Source organism: Phyllobates terribilis, unplaced genomic scaffold (assembly GCF_046119375.1).
Source record: "Phyllobates terribilis strain yellow unplaced genomic scaffold, ASM4611937v1 Scaffold_1__5_contigs__length_1240528914, whole genome shotgun sequence".
In the NCBI taxonomy this organism is placed as follows: domain Eukaryota; kingdom Metazoa; phylum Chordata; class Amphibia; order Anura; family Dendrobatidae; genus Phyllobates; species Phyllobates terribilis.
The window spans coordinates 910,177,231-910,200,794 of NW_027362761.1; the positions used below are offsets into that span (position 1 = coordinate 910,177,231).

Consider the following 23,564-nt stretch of genomic DNA (forward strand, 5'->3'; position numbering starts at 1 on the left):
CTACTTTCATAATGATGACATTCACAAGAAAAATATTTGTGGGGCTCTTTAGGGACTATGAATTTATTTTAATGACCTATATAGCAATATATAACCTACAAGAAGAACCACCACACTAAAATAGAGAATTAAAATAATTTATTTATTAAAAAAAACTCATGTAATTTATTTCATATAATATACATACAAAAATTCAGGAAAATGATAAGCAGAAGTAATCAGGTAAAGGTAAAGTGGGTGCATAAATAATGGTAAACCTGATCAGACATTTATTATTGATGTTTATAAAGGTTAATGGATAGCAAAATTAAAAAAATATAATAAGAATATTAATATTATATCATGAAAACCTGCAGATGCACATTAAATACGGTGGGTACGGAAAGTATTCAGACCCCTTTAAATTTTTCACTCTGTTTCATTGCAGCCATTTGGTAAATTCTAAAAAGGTCATTTTTTTCCTCATTTTCCTCATTTTTCCTCATTTTCCTCCCCATCTTGACTGAAAAAAACAGAAATGTAGAAATTTTTGCAAATTTATTAAAAAAGAAAATCTGAAATATCACATGGTCATAAGTATTCAGACCTTTGCTTAGACACTCATATTTAAGTCACATTCTGTCCACTTCCCTGTGATCCTCCTTGAGATGGATCTACTCCTTCATTGGAGTCCAGCTGTGTTTAATTAAACTGATAGGACTTGATTTGGAAAGGCACACACCTGTCTATATAAGACCTCACAGCTCACAGTGCATGTCAGACCAAATGAGAATCATGAACCCATAGGAACTGCCCAAGGAGCTCAGAGACAGAATTGTGACAAGGCACAGATCTGGCCAAGGTTACAAAAGAATTTCTGCATTACTCAAGGTTCCTAAGAGCACAGTGGCCTCCATAATCCTTAAATGGAAGAAGTTTTGGACCACCAGAAGTCTTCCTAGACCTGGCTGTCCAGCCAAACTGAGCAATCGTAGGAACAAGGAACATTCAGAAAATAAAATTACAAGTGCATTAAGGTATCAATTTACTCATACTGAATAGTGCACACTAAAAATAAAAATATGATCCTCAGCGCATCAGATAAATTTATCAGCGTATCAGATAAATTTATCAGGTTAGAGTTATGTCATAATAAGGTAGTTATAATACCATTATAGTTGATGAATAGTTACCCAAGTTAGTCACCAAATACTTGCGCCTCGATGCTTGTTTCCTCAGGGGATGCATGTATTTTAATTCTTAAATAAATTGTTTTAATTCTCCATTTTAGTGTGGTGTTTTTTCTTGTAGTTTTCTGTTTTCTGTTATTACACACGCTTAAATTTTTCACTTACACTTTTGTTTTTGTAAATCGGCACTCTCACTTATGTAGCTCCAATCATTCCAAAGTGCTTAACAGGAGCACCCAGAGAACAACCACAGAAACGCCAGAAGAACATTCATAGTTTTTGCAGATGTTGTCCTTGGTGGGATTTGATCCCCAGACCACAGCGCTGCAAGGCTGCAGTGCTAACTACTGAGCCATCATGCTGCCCATATACTATATACAGTAATTTAAAGGGAACCTGTCACCAGACTAAACCCAATTAACCTGCAGATATGGGATTAATCTGCAGGTTAATAGGATTGCTAACCTGCCTGGCTCTCGCACATAGCCGAACGCTGCTGGGAGAAAATGAACTTTATTCTCACCGGCAGCATTCGGGTTCAGTCATCTCTGAGCCCCCCGCCTGACTGACACTCGCTCTGTATTAGGGCCGGCTGTCAATCAGGGCCGGGGACACAGTTATAGCCGATTAACCTTATCCACAAATTCTCCTTGAGGAAGTTTGTCCTTGAGCCATAAATTATGTCTATAAATGATGTCTATTTGGAAATGCAGACACCTTTTTCTGTGCTTTTTTGTGAGGCATTTATGGGCAGAAATTTAGCATTGTTTTTTTCTTAAAAAGGAGGTTATGAGCAGGGCTGTGGAGTCGGTAAGCCAAACCTCCGACTCCTCAATTTCCACGACACCGACTCCGACTCCCTCATCCATGGCTCATGTTTAAGTGATAAATTTACTGTAGCACAGATTCATCTCAGCTAAAAGTCTAGACCCTTAGATCAGGAATAGGACAGACATTTATAGGATATTTCATAACTTTCCCAAATTCTTATGAAAAAAATATTCCCCACAAACTGCATTGAACTACTGTAACCAATTTATTATATATTTTAGAAGTTGGTCCATTTTATTCCGACTCCACAAAAATGGGCTCAGACTCCACAGCGCTGGTTGTGAGTACAAAGATTTAGACATTTTGATTACAAACTGAAAGTAGTTTTGTGGAAAGTCCTTCCCGTCACAGGCTACTGCATCTCCTCCTTCTATCATTACAAGTCTGCAGACGTCTGTAACATCTGGACATGGGGCAGCTGAATATTCCATGTACGCATGGATTTTCCTTTTTCTGCTGCATATTATTTTCTAATTGTTACTGTGCCATTTTGCATTTTTGAAAGCAGGCTGCAAAATTGTTCACCCAAGATGTAGTCATTTTAGTCCATGTTTCTTGATTGATAATTGGTTATTTATTGGTAGGTATAACACAATGGGACAGTATAGCTTTTTTTCCCTTAACGCAAGATCACGTACTATAATTGTTTTTTGGTTGTGTATTTCTCATATTCACTATATGGTAAAGCTCACCTGGCAATGTGATTCCCCAGGTCAGTAGTCGTATGCAGATACCAAACATGTATAGTTTACTTTTTATTTAAGTGGTTGCAAAAAAATTCCGAAATTTATATGAATTTTTTTTTACATTTGTCACCATTTTCTGAGAACCGTAACATTTCCATTTTTCGGAATTTGGGGATGGGTGAGGGCTTATTTAATGCACCCTGAGCTTATATTTTTATTGACACTATTTTGAATAAATAAAATGTTTTGATCGCATTGTATTGCAAAAAGGAGGGTGATTTTGACGTTGTGTTTTTTTTTTTTTTGTCATATTTTTAAAGGCTTTTTTACTTTATTTAATAGTCCCCTTTCGCCCGTCCGATCGCCTGTGCTATACATAGCAGTGCGTAAGCCCACGCTTTAAGCCCAGTGTAGTCCAGGTGCACAGAACTCCATCCTGATCCAATGAGGGAAGTCCAAAAAAGCAAAGGGATTTAGTTCCAGCTCCTTGCGATAAAATTCAAATGTTTATTTAGGCATTTAGAAAAAAATTACATGACAATCAAAGGCAAAAAATCAGAGCTCTGATTAAGATCGCACTCAAAGATTCAAATGTGTCGCTTTTCTCTCCTCTCTCTTGATTTTTTTGCATTTTGAGTGCTTAGTAGTGTTGAGCGAGCACTAAAATGCTCGGGTGCTCGAAGCTCGGGCCGAGCTCACTGTGATACTCGGGTGCTCGACCCGAGCAACGAGCCCAATGTTAGTCTATGGGAGACCCGAACATTTTTGCGGCGGCTCCCCCGGCAGTCTGTAGAAAGCCTAAAAAGTGCCCAAAACGATAGTGACAGTGCTCAAAAGACATGGGGGCAGCATGGGGATCGCCTTGGAAGCATTTCTGACCCCCAGGTCACTGCTGTCAACAACGTGGTCAGAGGTATTAATCCACTTTTACAGGCTCACAATAAAACGTTCAAAAACGAAAGTGAAAGTGCTTTCCTGTGAAATATGTTAACCCCTTAACGCCCATGGGTCTTTCTGTTTTTGTGTTTTCCTTTTTTGCTCCCCTTCTTCCCAGAGCCAGAACTTTTTTAATTTTCGTTCAATATGGCCATGTGAGGGCTTATTTTTTGCGGGACGAGTTGTACTTTTAAACACCATCACTGGTTTTACCATATCGTGTGCTGGAAAATGGGAAAAAAATTCCAAGTGCAGTGAAACTGCAAAAAAAATGCAATTCCACAGTTGTGTTTTGGGTCCTTTTTTTACCACGTTCACAGATTGCTAAAACTGACCTGCCATCATTATTTTCCAGGTCGTTACGAGTTCATAGACACCAAACATGTATAGGTTCTTTTTTATTTAAGTGGTGAAAAAAAAATCCAAAGCTTGCTAAAAAAACAAAAAAAAATGACGCCATTTTCCGAGACCCTTAGCTTCTCCATTTTTCGGGATCTGGGGCCAGGTGAGGGCTTATTTTTTGCGTGCCGGGCTGACGTTTTTATTGATACCATTTTGGGGTAGATCCGATGTTTTGATCGCCCGTTATTGCATTTTATTGCAAAGTTGTAGCGACAAAAAAAAACTTAATTCTGCTGTTTAAAATTTTTTTCTCGTTACGCCGTTTACTGATTGTATTAATTCTTCTTTTATATTGATAGATCGGGCGATTCTGAACGCGGCAATACCAAATGTGTATGTGTTTTTTTTTTTTTTTTTATATATATATATATATATTTTATTTTGAATGGGGCGAAAGGGGGTGACTTAAACTTTTATATATTTTTTATTTTTTTTACTTTTTTAAAAACTTTTTTTTACACTTTCTGCTTGCTTCTATAGTCTCCAGAGGAGACTAGAAGCAGCAGTTGTCTGATTGCTTCTACTGCATACAAGCGATGAGCAGATCGCTTGTATGCAGGAGAAATGCTCACTTGCTATGAGCGCTGACCACTAGGTGGCGCTCATAGCAATTGAGACATGACAACCACAGGCGTCTGCTGCAGACCCTGAGTTGTCATGCCCACCCATTGGTGACCCGCAATCACGTGACGGGGTCACTGATGGGCGGGACTTAGGACTCCCGGAAGCGTGAGTTAAATGCCACTGTCAGAGATTTAACATATTAACAGCCGCGGGTGGATTGCGATTCCAATAATCAGCTGACATGTGCTCTCTTCAGTGCGGGCTCACCGCCGGAGCCCCCGCTGAACCGGCCTTCCCGACCTGGTGCGTACTATTACTGACCAGGTCGGAAAGGGGTTAAGGAACATCCTTTCCAGGGTAAAGACTTGTGTATAAGGTAAAATAAATAACCAAAAACAAAAATACTCCTCCACACCTTGGGCTATGTTCACAAGTAGCATTTTTTATGCGTTTTTGCACGTTTGTATTGCTTTCAACCGTGACATGCATTCACTGGGAAATGTCATTTTAACATTTTACAACCTTATCTGGCCATGTGCTGTGTGACACATGCATACAGTGCTGAAAAGACATGGGAACAGCATAGGGTAGACCCCTGGAAGCATCTCTGACACCCAGGTCACTGCCTAAAAGTGTGCCCATCAGAAGTGATCCTTGCCGCATCAGAAGATGCAGACTTGCAACTATCCCCGTGCAAGTCCTTGTCCCAGGGCAGTGTTCAATTGTACCTCCCCCATAACTTGCAATACAAGCGCAAGTATGCAGCCTGCCACCCACCCACCCCCCAGGCTGCAATACCATACTGCTAGCTTGCTTGCACTTGAAATTGGGCCTTTTATGCATGTGGAGGTGGAATTTGGCCACCACGTCATGGCTGCGTCGGTAGCCTGGTATTCATACTCAGTCCCCAGCCGCCCGGCGGCCAGGTGTCCACGCTTGGTCCCCAGCCGCCAGGGGGCGGCCGGGTGTCCATACTCAGTCCCCAGCCGCCCCGCGGCCGGGTGCCCACACACAGTCCCCAGCCGCGTGGGGGTGGCCGGGTGTCCATAAACGGTCCCCAGCCGCCCCTATTTGTCCCGGTGCGCCTTATACACAAGCGCGCATACCAAAACATTACCTGTGCCCTCCCCAGTGCATTTAGTGGGAAGGACAGCCTAACCACAAACACGTGGACAAGTGAATGTGGCCAGGAATGGTCCATCTCACTGACGCCTTCACACTGGGTTAATATTGTGGAAGCCGGGACACAGTTGGACACTGGGATGCAACACGTCCTCCAGACATAGAGGATTGCGGGTCCTGGGTCAATCAGGCTTCAACACAAAGTTCAGAAGGTAGACAGCAGCAGTGGTCGGCCTCCTACACAATGAGTAAATTATTCATGATCATGAGGCCATCCACCTCCTTAGCTTTCTGTTCCTTGGAATGCAAGCGCATGTATGTAGTAGCAGCTAGGCCTGAGGTGGTCAGCGTTTTGGCGCATATTCTACCTCCTTCGAGGATTGCTGGATGTTTTCCTGCTACTATCCCAGTTCTATGACTCCCGTTAAAACAAAGCTTCAGGTGATGAAGAGCAGGAGGAACAGGGACCATTCACATCAGTATCAGGCCAGCCAACCACACATGTCTAGTAGGATATGTTTCCGTACCAAAAGGAGCGGTTCAGCTACACAGTTATAAGGCATACAGTGAATGCAATGCCTACCAAAAATTTCGAGGCACTCCAATGCCCCTTGGAAGTGACATGGAGGTCAGAGGGCGTTAGCTAAACCGTTTTTTCCATTTATAGCAACTGGGTCTCCTGTACACTGTTGGCCTAAGCAGGGAATGAAAGGCTTTCCAAAAATTATTAGGCACTGCAATGCCCCTTGAAACAGACGTGGATTACAGTGTATTAAAAACCTTCTACCCATTATTGGGGAGTGGGTCTCCCTTAGTGTTCGCCTATGCATTGAAAAGCAAAAGCTGACAAAAATTAGGAGGAAATGCAATACCCGTTGCAAGAGTCGTGGAGGTTAGAGGTAATTAAAAACAACATGTCAATGCCCCTTGGAAGAGCTGTGGAGTTCAGAGTGGTTTAACAAGACGGTTTTAATGCCCCTTAGAAGAGACGTGGAGTTCAGAGTGGTTTAACAAGACAGTTTTAATGCCCCTTGGAAGAGATGTGGAGGTCACAGTAGCTTAACAAGACAGTTTTAATGACCCTTGGAAGAGTGGTGGAGGTTACAGTGGAATAAAAAGACAATATCAATGCCCCGTGGAAGAGACGTGGAGGTCACAGTAGCTTAACAAGACGATTTTAATGCCCCTTACAAGAGCCATGCAGTACAGCATATTAAAAACATTATTCCCATTATTGGAGAGTGGGTCTCCCATAGTCTTTGCCTATGCCTTCCAAGCAAAAGCTGCCAAAAATTAGGAAGGGGGAACTTGCAATGTCCCTTACAAGAGCCATGCAGTACAGCATATTAAAAACATTATTCCCATTATTGGGGAGTGGGTCTCCCATAGTCTTTGCCTATGCCTTCCAAGCAAAAGCTGCCAAAAATTAGGACAGAGGAGCTTGCAATGCTGGCAACATGGACCACGGTCACCCTGGTGGTATAGTGGTCGTGGAGGCTGAGGATAAGGAGAAGAGCAAAAAAAAAAGCCGAAATGAGGAAGCGTATACCCATGTGTGGGTGTGAAGCGATGCATGGGAATACACTCCCGAAATAACACAGTGGATTTGACTTTGTTACTCTGCTGTCATTTGGTGGTGATGAGAAGTCTGGCCCAATCCAGCCCTTGTTCATTTTGATAAGGGTCAGCTTGTCAGCATTGTCAGTTGACAGGCGAGTGCGCTTATCAGTTATAATTCCCCCAGCGGCACTAAAAACACGCTCCGATAACACGCTAGCGGCAGGGCAGGCCAGGACTTCCAAGGCATACAGAGTGAGTTCATTCCAAGGGTCCAGCTTGGATACCCAATAATTAAAAGGCACAGAGGAATCACGGAGGACGCTGGTACGATCGGCAAGGTACTCCCTCACCATCTTTTGAAACTTTCCACTCCTTGTGAGAGTACCCTGCGCCTCAGGGCCTGTAAGCTCTGCAGGTCTCCGAAAACTGTCCTAGAACATTGACAGTGTTCCCCTGCCTCTGCTGGATTGGAGTTGCGTCTCTCTCGCCTGTATGCCTTAGTTGGGCAGCGAACTGTGACCTCTGCCGCTACCGTGTTCAGATGGGAATTTTTTTAATAGTTCTGCAGCAAGGGCCTTCTGGTACTGCCCCATTTTGGTAGACCTCTCCAACTCAGGAATAAGAGAGTGAAAGTTCTCCTTGTAGAGGGGGTCTAAAAGTGTCATCAACCAGTAATGACGGTCACCCAACATTTTGACAATGCGAGGGTCACGGTTAAGGCAGCGTAACATAAAGTCAGCCATGGGTGCCAGACTGGTAACGGGCAAGACTTCCGTGTCCTCACCAAGATGACGACTGATTGTGTTGAGCGATCACTAAAATGCTCGGGTGCTCGAAGCTCGGGCCGAGCTCACCGTGATACTCGGGTGCTCGACCCGAGCAACGAGCTCAATGTTAGTCTATGAGAGACCCGAGCATTTTTGCGGCAGCACCCCCGGCAGTCTGTAGAAAGCCTAAAAAGTGCCCAAAACGATAGTAACAGTGCTCAAAAGACATGGGGGCAGCATGGGGATCGCCCCTGGAAGCATTTCTGACCCCCAGGTCACTGCTGTCAACAACGTGGTCAGAGGTATTAAGCCACTTTTGTGGGCTCACAATAAAACGTTCAAAAACTAAACTGAAACGGTTTTCCTGTGAAATATGTTAAGGAATTTCCTTTCCAGGGTAAAAACTTGTGTATAAGGTAAAATAAATAACCAAAAACAAAAATACTCCTCCACACCTTGGGCTATGTTCACAAGTAGCATTTTTCATGCGTTTTTGCACTTTTGTATTGCTTTCAACCGTGACAAATGCGTTCACCAGGAAATGTCATTTTAACATTTTACAACCTTATCTGGCCATGTGCTGTGTGACACATGCATACAGTGCTGAAAAGACATGGGAACAGCATAGGGTAGACCCCTGGAAGCATCTCTGACACCCAGGTCACTGCCTAAAAGTGTGCCCATCAGAAGTGATCCTTGCCGCATCAGAAGATGCAGACTTGCAACTATCCCCGTGCAAGTCCTTGTCCCAGGGCAGTGTTCAATTGTACCTCCCCCATTCCTTGCAATGCAAGCGAAAATATGCAGCCAACCACCCACCCACCCGCAGGCTGCAATACCATACTGCTAGCTTTCACTTGAAATGGGGCCTTTTAGTTTGGAGGAGGCCGAAGCTGGCCACTACCTCATGGCCGCTTCGGCAGCGAGGTATCCATACTCTGTCCCCAGCCGCCCGGCGGCCAGGTGTCCATACTCGGTCCCCAGCCGCCCTGATTTCTCCTGTCACCTTCCCCCACACTTTTCTTAGCCTGGCCTGCTTTAGGGCAGCATTGGACGAGCCCACCAGAGAACCAGACTCCTCTGGTGGGCCCTGGCTTCTCCATCAGGGGAGTTGAGAGTGCCTAGGTGAGGAGCATGATGATGATGATAGAAGTTAGCATCTGCTTTGTTTTCTTGGAATGCAAGCGCATGTATGTAGTAGCGGCCAGGCCTGAGGTGGTCCGCGTTTTGGCGCATATCCTACCTCCTCCGAGGATTGCTGGATGTTTTCCTGCTACTATCCCAGTTCTATGACTCCCGTTAAAACAAAGCTTCAGGTGATAAATGATGGATGAGGTGGTGGCAAAGGAGAAAGAGCAGGAGGAACAGGGACCATTCACATCAATATCAGGCCAGTCAACCAGATATGTCTTGTAGGATATGTTTCTGTAACAAAAGGAGCGGTTCGGCTACACAGTTATAGGGCATACAGTGAGTGCAATGCCTACCAAAAATTTCGAGCCACTCCAATGCCCCTTGGAAATGACATGGAGGTCAGAGGGCGTTAACGAAACCTTTTTTTCGATTTATAGCAACTGGGTCTCCCGTGCACTGTTGGCCTAAGCAGTGAATGGAAGGCTTTCCAAAAATTATGAGGAACTGCAATTCCCCTTACAAGAGTCATGTGTGGCACCTCAGGGGTCTGGTCACCACAGTAATAGAGATATTACGTCGGAGAGCAAGTGGGAGGTTTCCTGGTCAGGATCCCTTAAACATGCAACATCCTCCTGCCCCAGTCCTGGGAGGGGAGAATTCTGCCCTTATAAACTGGATCTGGGGCGGGGTTGAGTGAGTCAGAGAACAGTCAGAGTCAGAGTGAGAGCAAGAGAAAGTAACAGCAAGGAGCTCTGTAGGAGCTAAAGACCAGGGGCTGGAAGCTGAGCAGAGCTCGCCCTGGCAGAAGACAATAGGAACCGGACACAGGAGTCCGAAGCTGTGAGGACTTATATATCCAGCAGCAGAAACCAGCCGGCAGGGGATTTCAGGTCCTCTGGCCATAGAAGCCCGGAGGCTCCGTCACAAGCAAGGGACCAGCACCGCCGTCGTGGAGCGGAGGCTAACAGAAGGCCCCAAGTCACCAGCCATACGGGTGAGCACTACACGGTACACTCAGGGACGTGGGCTACTTCTACCCGCTTACAGCAAGGTAGCCAGGAAGAGTGCAGACTGACGGGGAGGCCTACAACTCCACCTGGCCAGGGGAACTCCTGCTTGCTCACAGACTGACCAGGCCTCTTATGCTAGCCAGTACTTCCGTGAGGGTCTACCTTATAATCATCAGTAAAGACCCTGAACTGCACTGCAAAGACTCTGAGTCGTTCCTGCTGCGCTCGTGCACCATCACCCCCATCATCCACACTCACTGCCCTGAGGCTATACTCCTCCCGAGGGGAGTTATCCCATTTTATGCTGCGCACACAACACCAGCCTCAGCGGTCTGCTTCGCAGCGGTGGTACTCCCTGACCGCAATCCACGGGTGGCGCAGTCGGACAATTAACCTCAAAACCTAAGAAAGACTGCCACTGGTTTGACCAGCCTGAGCCACGGGACCGGGTCACCGCCACGGAGACTACAGACCCCAGAGACCCGGCACCGGGTATCCCACACACGTGTACACACGGCCCAGGGGGCGCGTCACATGCAGTACAGCATATTACAAACATAAGTCCCATTATTGGGGAGTGGGTGTCCCATAGTATTTGCTTATGCCTTGCAAGCAAAAGCTGCCAAAAATTAGGACGGAGCAACTTGCAATGCCCTTACAAGAGCCATGCAGTACAGCATATTACAAACATAAGTCCCATTATTGGGGAGTGGGTCTCCCATAGTATTTGCTTATGCCTTGCAAGCAAAAGCTGCCAAAAATTAGGACGGAGCAACTTGCAATGCCCCTTACAAGAGCCATGCAGTACAGCATACTACAAACATAAGTCCCATTATTGGGGAGTGGGTCTCCCATAGTATTTGCTTATGCTTTCCCAGCAAAAGCTGCCAAAAATTAGGACAGAGCAACTTGCAATGCCCCTTACAAGAGCCATGCAGTACAGCATATTACAAACATAAGTCCCATTATTGGGGAGTGGGTGTCCCATGGTATTTGCTTATGCTTTCCCAGCAAAAGCTGCCAAAAATTAGGACGGAGGAACTTGCAATGCTGGCACCCTAGTGGTATAGTGGTGGTGGAGGCTGAGGATAAGGAGAAGAAGATTAAACAGCCGAAACGAGGAAGCGTATACCCATGTGTGGGTGTGAAGCGGTGCATGTGAATACACCTCCCGAAATAACACAGTGGATTTGACTTTATGTTACTCTGCTGTCATTTGGTGGTGATGAGAAGTCTGGCCCAATCCAGCCCTTGTTCATTTTGATAAGGGTCAGCTTGTCAGCATTGTCAGTTGACAGGCGAGTGCGCTTATCAGTTATAATTCCCCCAGCGGCACTAAAAACACGCTCCGATAGCACGCTAGTGGCAGGGCAGGCCAGGACCTCCAAGGCGTACAGAGCGAGTTCATTCCATGTGTCCAGCTTGGATACCCAATAATTAAAAGGCACAGAGGAATCACGGAGGACGCTGGTACGATCGGCAAGGTACTCCCTCACCATCTTTTGAAACTTTCCACTCCTTGTGAGAGTACCCCGTGCCTCAGGGCCTGTAAGCTGGGCGGGTGTCAGAAAACTGTCCCAGAACGTTGACAGTGTTCCCCTGCCTCTGCTGGATTGGAGTTGGATCTCTCTCGCTTGTACGCCTTGGTTGGGCAACGAACTGTGACCTCTGCCGCTAGCGTGTTCAGATGGGAATTTTTTTAAGAGTTCTGCAGCAAGGGCCTTCTGGTATTGCCCCATTTTTGTAGACCTCTCCACCTCAGGAATAAGAGAGTGAAAGTTCTCCTTGTAGCGGGGGTCTACAAGTGTCACCAACCAGTAATGACTGTCACCCAACATTTTGACAACGCGAGGGTCACGGTTAAGGCAGCGTAACATAAAGTCAGCCATGCGTGCCAGACTGGTAACGGGCAAGATTTCCGTGTCCTCACCAAGATGAAGACTGACCATGCTCTACTCCTCCTCCTCCTCCTCATCTTCCTCCTCCCCCCTGTCCTCAGGCCACCCACGCTGAACCGACGGTATGACACTTGTACAGGTACTACCGTCTACAACGCATGATAGCAGCTCCTGTTCTTCTTCTTCCTCCTCCTCCTCCTCCTCTCCCTCATTGTCCCCCAATGCACGTTGGGATGAGATGAGGCTGAGCTGTGTGTAATCGCCCGCTACGGCTTCTTGATCCATCTCATCATACTCTGGCTGCAATGCCTCCTCTTTAATTCTCTGCAGAGAGCGTTGCAAAAGACAGACAAGTGGGATGCTGACACTAATGATGGCGTCATCGCCACTCACCATCTTGGTGGCCTCCTCAAAGTTTGTCAGGATGGCACATATGTCAGACATCCAGGTCCACTCCTGAGGTCTTATGTGTGGAGTCTGACCTGAATATCGACGGCCTTGTTGCAGCTGGTACTCCACAACTGCTCTCTTCTGCTCACAAATCCTTTGCAACATGTGGAGGGTAGAGTTCCAACGTGTGGGGACATCACACACCAGTCGGTGTGCCAGAAGCTGCAAACGCTGCTGCAACACAGCAAGGGCGGCGGAAGCTGTAGCCGACTTGCGAAAATGAGCTGACAGGCGGCGTACTTTCACGAGCAGATCTGGCAACTCGGGGTACGATTTAAGAAGCCGCTGAACCACAAGGTTAAGCACATGAGCCAGGCATGGTACGTGTGTGATCTCACCTCGCCTCAGAGCCGCCACCAGGTTACGGCCATTGTCACACACGACCATGCCGGGATGTAGGTTCAGCGGTCTCAGCCACAGATCTGCCTGCTCTTTCACAGCTGTCCACAACTCACAAGCAGTGTGAGGTTTATCACCTAAGCTTATGAGTTTCAGCACAGCCTGTTGCCGCTTGGCGGAGGCAGTACTGCAATGCTTCCAGCTTGTAACTGATGTGGTGATATCTGAGATGGAGGCTGAACATGAGGAGGAGGAGGAGGATGCGCAGGAGCTGTTCACTGTGGGTGCAACTCTGACTGACATAGGGCCCGCAATCCTCGGTGTCTGGAGGATGTGTTCCGTCCCAAGGTCCAACTGGGTCCCGGCTTCCACTATGTTTACCCAGTGTGCCGTCAGAGAGATGTACCGTCCCTGGCCACAAGCACTTGTCCACGTGTCCGTTGTCAGGTGGACTCTCCCAGTAACTGCGTTGTTGAGGGCATGGCAGATGCTTTGGGACACGTGCTTGTGTAGTGCGGGGATGACACACCTGGCAAAATAGTGTCGGCTGGGGACCGAGTACCGAGGGACGGCCACCGCCATAAGATTGCGGAAGGATTCCGTCTCCACCAGCCTAAAAGGCAGCATTTCCAATGCAAGCAGTCGTGAAATGTGCGAATTTAGGACTGTGGCCTGTGGGGCGTTAGCTGCGAATTTGCGCTTTCGTTGAAAGGTCTGGGATATGGACAATTGAACGCTGCGGTGGGACGTGGACGTTGATGCTTTCTTGTGAAACTGCCATAACAAGTGAAGACTGAGAGGAGGGGGCATCTTTACATGCAGTATGGACAGGGGATTGCCTTGCACACACAACAGGGGGTTCTATTGCACGCACAACGGTGGAAGAAGCAGTGGTGACACCCGCTGACACTGGTCGTGGACCCTGGGTTTCGCCCCACAAAGTCGGGTGCTTTGCTGCCATGTGCCTGATCATGCTGGTGGTGGTCAGGCTGGTAGTTTTGTCACCCCTGCTGATGCTGGCATGGCAGGTGGAACATATGGCCTTTTTGGGGTTATCAGCAGAGTCTTTAAAAAAATTCCAGACTCTGGAAGACCTACCGCTTGTACTGGCAACGTCCCTCGTGTTGGTGTTACGGGGAACGGTTGCCTGCCTTCTGTCTGCGGCCACCACACTGCTTCTTCCTGCCTGTTGGGGTACTCTGCCTCCATCACCCTGTGTGCTGCTGGCCTCACTCTGCATGTCCTCCTTCCACGTTGGGTCAGTTACTAGATCATCCACCACCTCCTCCTCTTCCACTTGCGCACCACGATCCTCCTCCTCACTTCCTGGCAATTGTGTCTCGTCATCGTCCACCTCTTGTGACAGATTGCCAACGTCGACTTCCTGTGGCCGTGGCTGTTCAAATATTTGGGCATCGCAACATGGGATCTCCTCTTCCACCACTTCAAACGTATCAGGCGAGGGGCTCAAATATGGAAATGGACCAGTGAACAGCTCTTCAGAGTGTCCAAGTGTGGGATCACTTGCTGTCTGACGACACTCGGCATGGTGGGAGGAAGGAGCATCAGGGTGAGGAGGAGTATGCGGTCGAGACTCACGGCTACTAAGAGTTGACCGTGTGGAAGACAGACCGGAGGTGGTGGTGCCCAGGTAACTGGAAGTATTGTCTGCTATCCAATTAATAACCTGTTCACACTGATCAGTTCTCAATACTGGTGTTGTTCTGTGCTTCCCTAGTAATTCGGTCAAGAAGTGGGAGCGAGAAGATGTGGCTGTTGGTTGTGGCACATTTTCACCTTGGCCACGGCCCCGTCCTCTGCACGAACCATCACCAGAACGTCCACTTCCACGTCCCTTGCCACGCGCCTTGCCCATTGTAAATGAAGTAAAATAGCTTACCCTTTTTCCATTGATAGTGCAAGTGTAATAAAGAGTAGATTAGAACCGTGGAAGAGGAAAACCACAGTTATTGTTTACTGGGGTATACCACACTTTTTTAAATAGAGATATTTGCGGCTCAACAGTGAGCGACACACTCAAACTGCTTTTTTTTTAGATACCAAAGGCCCAAAACTGGATAGTACAGCGATTTGACCCGTGGAACTGCGAAACCACACTGGGATGTCGGGCCTACACAAGACTATTTTCAACAGATATATTTTTGTGTCACAACAGTCAGGAGACACTACTGTTTTTCTTTACGGAAAAAACTACCAAAACCTGAATAATAGAGATTTTTTACCGTGGAACAGCAAAACCACAGTTATAATTTACTGGTGTATACCAGGCTTTTTAAAATATATATATATTTGCGGCTGAACAGTGAGCGACACACTCAAACTGTTTTTTTTTAGATACAAATGGCCCAAAAGTGGATAATACAGAGGTTTGTACCGTGGAACTGCAAAACCACACTTGTATTTCTCGGGCCTACACCAGACTATTTTCAACAGATCTATTTGTGTCTGAAAAATCAGGGAGACACTATTTATTTTTTTTTTTTTACAGCAAAAAATGCAAAAATCAGGATAATAGAGATTTTTTACCGTGGAACAGCAAAAGCACACTTCTGTCTCTCTGGCCTACACCAGACTATTTTCAACAGATATATTTGTGTCTGAAAAATCAGGGAGACACTATTATTATTTTTATACAGCAAAAAATGCCAAAAACAGGATAATAGAGATGTTTTACCGTGGAACATCAAAACCACAGTAATAATTTACTGGTGTATACCAGGCTTTTTAAAATATATATATATTTGCGGCTGAACAGTGAGCGACACACTCAAACTGTTTTTTTTAGATACAAATGGCCCAAAAGTGGATAATACAGAGGTTTGTACCGTGGAACTGCAAAACCACACTTGTATTTCTCGGGCCTACACCAGACTATTTTCAACAGATATATTTGTGTCTGAAAAATCAGGGAGACACTTTTTTTTTTTTTTTTACAGCAAAAAATGCAAAAAGCAGGATAATAGATATTTTTTACCGTGGAACAGCAAAAGCACACTTCTGTCTCTCTGGCCTACACCAGACTATTTTCAACAGATATATTTGTGTCTGAAAAATCAGGGAGACACTATTATTATTTTTATACAGCAAAAAATGCCAAAAACAGGATAATAGAGATGTTTTACCGTGGAACATCAAAACCACAGTAATAATTTACTGGTGTATACCAGGCTTTTTAAAATATATGTATATATTTGCGGCTGAACAGTGAGCGACACACTCAAACTGTTTTCTTTAGATACAAATGGCCCATAGAACTGCAAAACCACACTTCTATTTCTCTGGCCTACACCAGACTATTTTCAACAGATATATTTGTGTCTGAAAAATCAGAGGCACAAAATGTTCATTGGCTCTGTAAAGAGCGCCAAACATGCAGGGCGGAGACCCGAGCTCCCGCCCGAGTAACCCTGAAATGCTCGGTGCTCGCCGAACATGCCGAGTAGCGTGATGCTCGGGCGAGTACCGAGCAGTGTCGAGCATGTTCGCTCAACACTAGTGCTTAGTAATTTTGTATCATTGCCTAAATAAACATTTGAATTTAATCCCAAGAAACTGGAACTAAACCCTTTGCTTTTATTTAAATGTAATACTCACCTGTGGTTGCATTTACCAGCTCCCATTGACGCCTTGTAATGATTGTTGTAAGACCATTTCCGGTGACTACCTCTTGAAGCTCATCAAGAGAATGCCAAGAGTGTGCAAAGCAGTCATCAAAGCAAAAGGTGGCTACTTTGAAGAACCTAGAATATAAGACATATTTTCAGTTGTTTCACACTTTTTTGTGAAGTATATAATTCCACATGTGTTAATTCATAGTTTTGATGCCTTCAGTGTGAATGTACAATTTTCATAGTCCTGAAAATACAGAAAAATCTTTAAATGAGGTGTGTCCAAACTTTTGGTCTGTACTGTACATACACCGTAATATATATATATATATATATATATATATATATATATATATATATATATATATATACACAATATAATTGTGTGTGTGTGTGTGTATATATATATATATATATATATATATATATATATATATATATATACACAATATAATTGTGCATATGTATATGCTTATTTAATGTGTTTAAATCCCCCATCACCCTTTTCCCCTATTAAAATAAAAAAAATTGAAAAATGAACACATTTGGTATCACCGCAGTCAAAAGTGTGATCTATCAAGATATAAGATAAATTAACCTGATCAGTACATGTCATAATAAAGAAATGCGTTTTTAGGTCACCACTTCTCCTTAATTGAAATAATTGAAATGCAATAAAAGCAAGCATCGTATATAGATCAAAATGGTGTCAATAAAGCAGTCAGCTCATTACACAAAAAAAGAAACCCTCACCTAGCTCAATCGAGACAACCCCCCCCCCCCAAAAAAAAAAAAAATTCTTAATTTTTCTTTTCTCCAACTATATGATAAAAAATCTATACAACTGTGATATTGCTTTAATCGTACTGACCCGGAGAATCATAATTTAGAGTAATTTGTTCAACAGAATGAATGCTGTAAGACAAACCCCCCCAAAAGTGCTAAAATTGATTTTTTTTTCTAATTTCACCACACTTGGAGTTGTTTTTCAGTACATTAAAGATGTTGTCCACTACTTTTTCATTGATGCCCTATCCATTGGATAGGGGATCAATGTTTGATTGGCCGGGGCCCTGCATCCGGCACCCCCGCCGATCAGCTGTTATAGTGGCTGCCGACCAGAAGTACTTACTTGCAGTGCTTGGCTGTCTTACTGTAGTGGCCACATCCGCCTCCTATTCACTTCAATGGGAGGCGGATGTGCAGTACCACGCGGTGGCTGCTACAGCTAGACGACCAAGCACTTCAAGTAAGTACTTCCGGCCGCCGCCGCCTGCCCGGTAACAGATGAACGGCGGGGGTGCCGGGTGCGGGACCACGGCCGTTCAAAACATTGATGCCCTATCCTACAGATAGAGCATCAATGAAAAAGTAGTGGACAACTTCTTTAACCCCTTTGCGACCTTGGGATTTTCCTTTTTTGTAATTTCATTTTTTGCTCCCCTTCTTCCCAGAGGCATAACTTTTTTATTTTTCCGTCAGTATGGCCATATGAGATCTTGTTTTTTGCAGGACAAGTTGTACTTTTGAACAACACCATTGATTTTACACTATAGTGTACCGGAAAATGGGGAAAAAATTCCAAGTGCATTGAAATTGCAAAAAACGTGCAATTCCACAATGTTTTATGGGGTTTTTATTTACCATGTTCACTAAATGATAAAACTGACCTACCAATATGCTTCTCCAGGTCATTGCGAATTTGTAGATACCCAACAAGTATGCATTCTTTTTTTATTTAAGTAATGAAAAAAACATCCAAAGTTTTTGTAAAAAAAGAAAAAAAACGCCATTTTCAGAGACCCACAGCGTCTCCATTTTTCATGATCTGGGTCTGGTTGAGGGCTTATTTTTTGTATGCTAAGCTGACATTTTTATTGATACCATTTTGGGGGTAGATAGAATTTCTGACTGCCTATTATTGCAATGTTTCAGTGGACAAGAAAACAATTCTAATTGATTTTTTTTCTCATTTCGCGTTTCTGATTCCAGCGATAGCACATCTGTATTTTTTAATGTTTTTTTTTCTAATGGGGAAAAGGAGGGGGGGGGGGTGATTTGAACTTTATTTATTTTTTCATATTTTTAAAAACTTTTTTACTTGCTTTAATAGTCTTAGGAGACTTGAAGCTATCACTTGTGCTACACATAGCAGGGCTCCAGCCCTTCTATGTGTAGCAGAAATGATCATCTGCTATGAACGCTGACCACGGGGCGGCACTCATAGCAGATCTGCAATGACAACCACAGGGTTGACATATGAATGCTGACCATGAGGTGGCGCTCATAGCAGATCTGCAATGACAACCACAGAGTTGACACATGAATGCTGACCACGGGGCGGCACTCATAGCAGATCTGCAATGACAACCACAGGGTTGACACATGAATGCTGATCATGAGGTGGCGCTCATAGCAGATCTGCAATGACAATCACAGGGTTGACACATGAATGCTGATCATGAGGTGGCGCTCATAGCAGATCTGCAATGACAATCACAGGGTTGACATATGAATGCTGACCATGAGGTGGCGCTCATAGCAGATCTGCAATGACAACCACAGGGTTGACATATGAATGCTGACCATGAGGTGGCGCTCATAGCAGATCTGCAATGACAACCACAGAGTTGACACATGAATGCTGACCACGGGGCGGCACTCATAGCAGATCTGCAATGACAACCACAGGGTTGACACATGAATGCTGATCATGAGGTGGCGCTCATAGCAGATCTGCAATGACAATCACAGGGTTGACACATGAATGCTGATCATGAGGTGGCGCTCATAGCAGATCTGCAATGACAATCACAGGGTTGACACATGACAGCTGATCAAATCAGTTGTTGTGTGCCTGAACAGATGTGGGCTCTGGTGCTGAGCTGGGTCATGACTTATGATGTTCCTATTCGTCATGAAGGGGTTAAATGATAAAATAAATGGTGTCATTGAAAACTTCAGCTCGTCCCGTAAAAACACAAGCCATCAAGGGGAGAAAAAAACAGATGCACAAAAGAGCAAAAATTTGTTGCGGAGGGAAGGGGTAAGGAAAGTGGTGAATGTGGTCTAAGAATAGCAGAGCATTAGAACAAAAAAGGTTTGGAAGAAAGTTCAAGTTTACTTTTATTTATTCTTGTATCCATAGTATTTTTTACAGTTTCTTTCCACCCTGCCTTACAGCCTGTAGTATTGTTTTCTGTCCCCTTTGCCGACCTCGTTCTTGGACTGAACATGACTTTTCCCTCCTGCTGAATTATATGACGCTCACTATTTTTTTGTCAATCTGACCTTTGCTTTCTGTTCTCCACCTTTTATCCTTGCCCCTGCCTTCTTCTTGGCTAAATTAACCAAATGCAGTGAAAGTTGACATTATGTAACTTTCCTTCCCACCCACGCTAAAGAAAAGTCCGAAAGTACTTAAGGAATTTCCTGATAGAAACGAGAATGGAATTTTAAAGCTGGACTCGCTTTTCTCATTTATCTCCATAAAACCTGCTCTCGTTTTCATATTTGGAGCAATAGAGGAAATAGTAAACGGCTGGTTTCTTTGGTCGGTTGATTAATAAAAAGTTAATTATTTTTGAGGAAAGAAAACCTTGCTGTCGTCATATTTTAAGAGGACACATCTGTTCTTTCAGCTCCAAAAATTTGGGAAGTACAAATACATTCATTGTGAAATAAGAACCAGATGGGAGGTAAAATATGTAGCATAGTTCTCATTAAAATCATCAGAAATCAAATGGGGCAGGAACCTAGACATGCCACTTGTTAGGACAGACCTGGTTTTACAAGCTGATTTTGCACAGTAGGAATTTGAAAATGCATTAGAGATGCTAACAATTCGCTGCCTCTGGAGATCAATTTCCTGTACTATTATTATTATTATTAGTGCAAACCATGCTGAGGTTTGTAGGGTATGGTGTAGGGGGGAAACACCTGTCTACTTTGTCTCTGCCTTTCGTTCTCTCATGCCTCCTGGTTCCCTGCGCTATAAATTAGTTTTTCAGGCCTTAAACAAGTCTGTTGCAATTTGTAGGGAATTATCTGAAACTCCCTTTGGAAGTGCATTGAGGTGAAGGGTACATTGCTGGAAAAGGAAGGAAAAAAAAAAACTCTTTAAATCTCTTAGTTTGCGAGTGTGGGCATCTTGATTGATAGCAAACTAAATTGGAGTGCCCAAAGTCAGGCCGCTGCTGTAAGGGCAAACAGGGTAATGGGATGTATCCGAAGAGGTATAGCTGCAAAGGATGAGAACATTGTTCTTCCACTGTACAAAGCACTGGTCAGACCACACTTGGAATACTGTGCTCAGTTATGGGCCCCAATATATAGAAAGGATATAAATGAGCTTGAAAAGGTACAAAGGAGGGCAACAAAATTAATAAAGGGAATGGAGGGACTGCAATACCCAGAGAGGTTGGCAAAACTAGGACTATTCAGCCTGGAAAAGAGAAGGTTGAGGGGGGACATAATAAATGTGTACAAATATGTTAGGGGACAGTATAGAGACCTTGCCCGGGATTTGTTCAAAAGGAGGGATATTACGGTAACAAGAGGACATTCACTAAGACTAGAAGAGAAAAGATTTCAGCACCAGCATAGGAAGGGGTTCTTTACGGTAAGAGCAGTGAGAATATGGAATTCACTGAGTGAGGAGACGGTAATGTCGGATTCACTAATCCAGTTCAAGCGGGGACTGGATGCATTTCTAGATACCAGGCAGATTTCAGCATATACTTAAAAATAAAATTAAAATAGTAGGTTGATACAGGGATTTATTCTGACTGCTGGTTTCAGAGTCGGGAGGGAATTTTTCCTCAGGTGAAGATTGGCTAAATCATTTGGGGTTTTTGCCCTCCTCTGGATCAACTTTAGCAATTACAGAACTAACAGGTCGAACTTGATGGACGCAAGTCTTTATTCGGCTTTACAAACTATGTTACTATGTAGAAGTCTATTCAGCAGAAATTCTATCAGCTGAAAAGGATTTTCAGTTGAACACCATGAGACTATTTCTTCAGCATTCACTGATGGACTCATTTTTGGGTTAGTCCTTCTTAGTATGGATGCCTTTTCGTATACAGGTACAATCCATAAAAACAAAACCGTTTCAGTCTTATACAAGATGGATAATATTTTTGCAAGCATTTCCATAATTCTGCTATATTGTGAAAGCAGTTCAACATTTAGTTATGTTAACACAAAATATTGAGGATTTCAGGTTGTAGCCATCTATTTTGTGGCTTTTTTTTTGTTTCTTTACACAATTTTGTGAAAATTGTGGCAAATGAACAACTAGAAATGTTGCCATTTTAGTTCAAATAAGATAATGATGATAAATGTTGATATTTGCACCATACATTTCTATATCCAAAAAACTTCCAGTATGCTGACCTGGAGACGGGAGTCTAGGGGACCACCGAGCAGGATGCTGCTGACGCTTTTTGAGTAGCCCATGGCACAGAACTCATTTATTCTTGCTGCTGCTTAGAAGAAATGAAGGTTAATAAAATTCTATAGATTGGCTTTTATTGTAACTGTTTTTCTGTATAATCAGAGGTCCATCAGCCCGCAGCTGCCACTAGAGGGAGCGTAGCGGCTTCCTGCATACTGTTGTAAGTTAGTCAATAACTACACAGCACACAGTACTCTCCCATTTACACACTCAAACTATTGCCACAATTTAAAAAAACAACCCTGCTCTGTTCCTTTATTTCACTGGAATCCTACACGGATTCTTGAAATGATTGATAGCTACAAATTAAGTGTCATTTAACAGGAGTTGCAGATAAATCTGTAATGTGTGTCCATGATTAATAACACTATATATGATCACATCTGACTGTATTCTGCATCTTCAGCAGTTTTTCAGTTCTGAATGCTCGATATGTAATGATCAGTTTTCCCTGAGTTGTGAGTGGAGACTATCTGCATTGAGGTCTCCCATACACTGCACGCACTGAGAAGATCCCGCTTTCTGACTCTCTGAAGCACCTTCTCAGCATCTAGGTCATTATAGTAATACAGCAACATTGAACGGTTTGGCTGTAAATCTAGCACTGGGTTGAGATATATAATAGTAATCAGAATGTAAAGGCCCAGATGGATTCCACTTTTTTTTTTCTTCATTCTCCAGCAACAATTTTTCAAAACATTCAATGCCCCTATCACTTATATGTAATGCTCTAAGTGCACATATTACTTTGATTCTGAAGGAGGGAAAGGGCCCAGAGTTGTCATCAGATTTCACTACTCTCTTCCCATCTCCCAATTTCTCTCTTTCTCCATCTTTTCTCTCTCTCGCTGCAAACGTTTTCAGCAGATGTGGAAAATTGCTTAAAATTATTTAAAAACAGGTGTTAATAGTCTCTTTTTTTGAAATGCAAAATGAATAAACAGAAAATAAATTTTAATTTAATCAATACTTGGTATGTCCACCGTTTGCCTTTAATACAACATCATTTCTTCTAGGTACACTTACATCAATGTAAATATTTCTATGCCAAAAAATGACAAAAGTGTTCTAGGAGTGATACCTTTATTGGCTAACCAGAAAAATTATGCTTGCACCGAACACGGGTACACAATGTCAGGGATTTTATAGTATTATGGTCAGCGCTATCAGTAGCCAGTTATTAAAAACGGGAAAATTATCATCATTTTCATATGTAGGTTGAAACACCATAATTAACTGAAAAAAGAAACAGCTGACTGAGCACAACAAATAGGCACATGGTAGTTGTACTGCATAAGCAATGTTTCTCCTAGCTGAAGATTTCACAGCAGACTGGGGTTTCATGATGTGTTGTTAAAGCTCTTTTGATGAAACATCAAAAATTGGGCAATTTTGAGGACCGTAGACAGAGTGGTCGGCCAAGGAAACTTAGTGAAGTAGATGAAAGAAACACCATGCTTACTTACCTTCAAAATCAGGAGATGTCAAGCAGTGCCTTCAGCTCAGAATTGGCAGCAACAAGTGGTTCCCAGCTACACCCATCTTTTGCTTGGAGAAGTCCGGACAGAAGTGGTCATCATGGAAGAATTGCGGCCATACGCTAGATATG

General features: G+C 43.9%; 1 protein-coding gene across 2 annotated transcripts in view; it reads left to right on the top strand.

Moving 5' to 3' along the window:
• The window catches only part of AFG2A (AFG2 AAA ATPase homolog A), a 521,034-nt gene that overhangs the window by 126,296 nt on the left and 371,174 nt on the right, over positions 1-23,564 (top strand). The window lies entirely within an intron of this gene.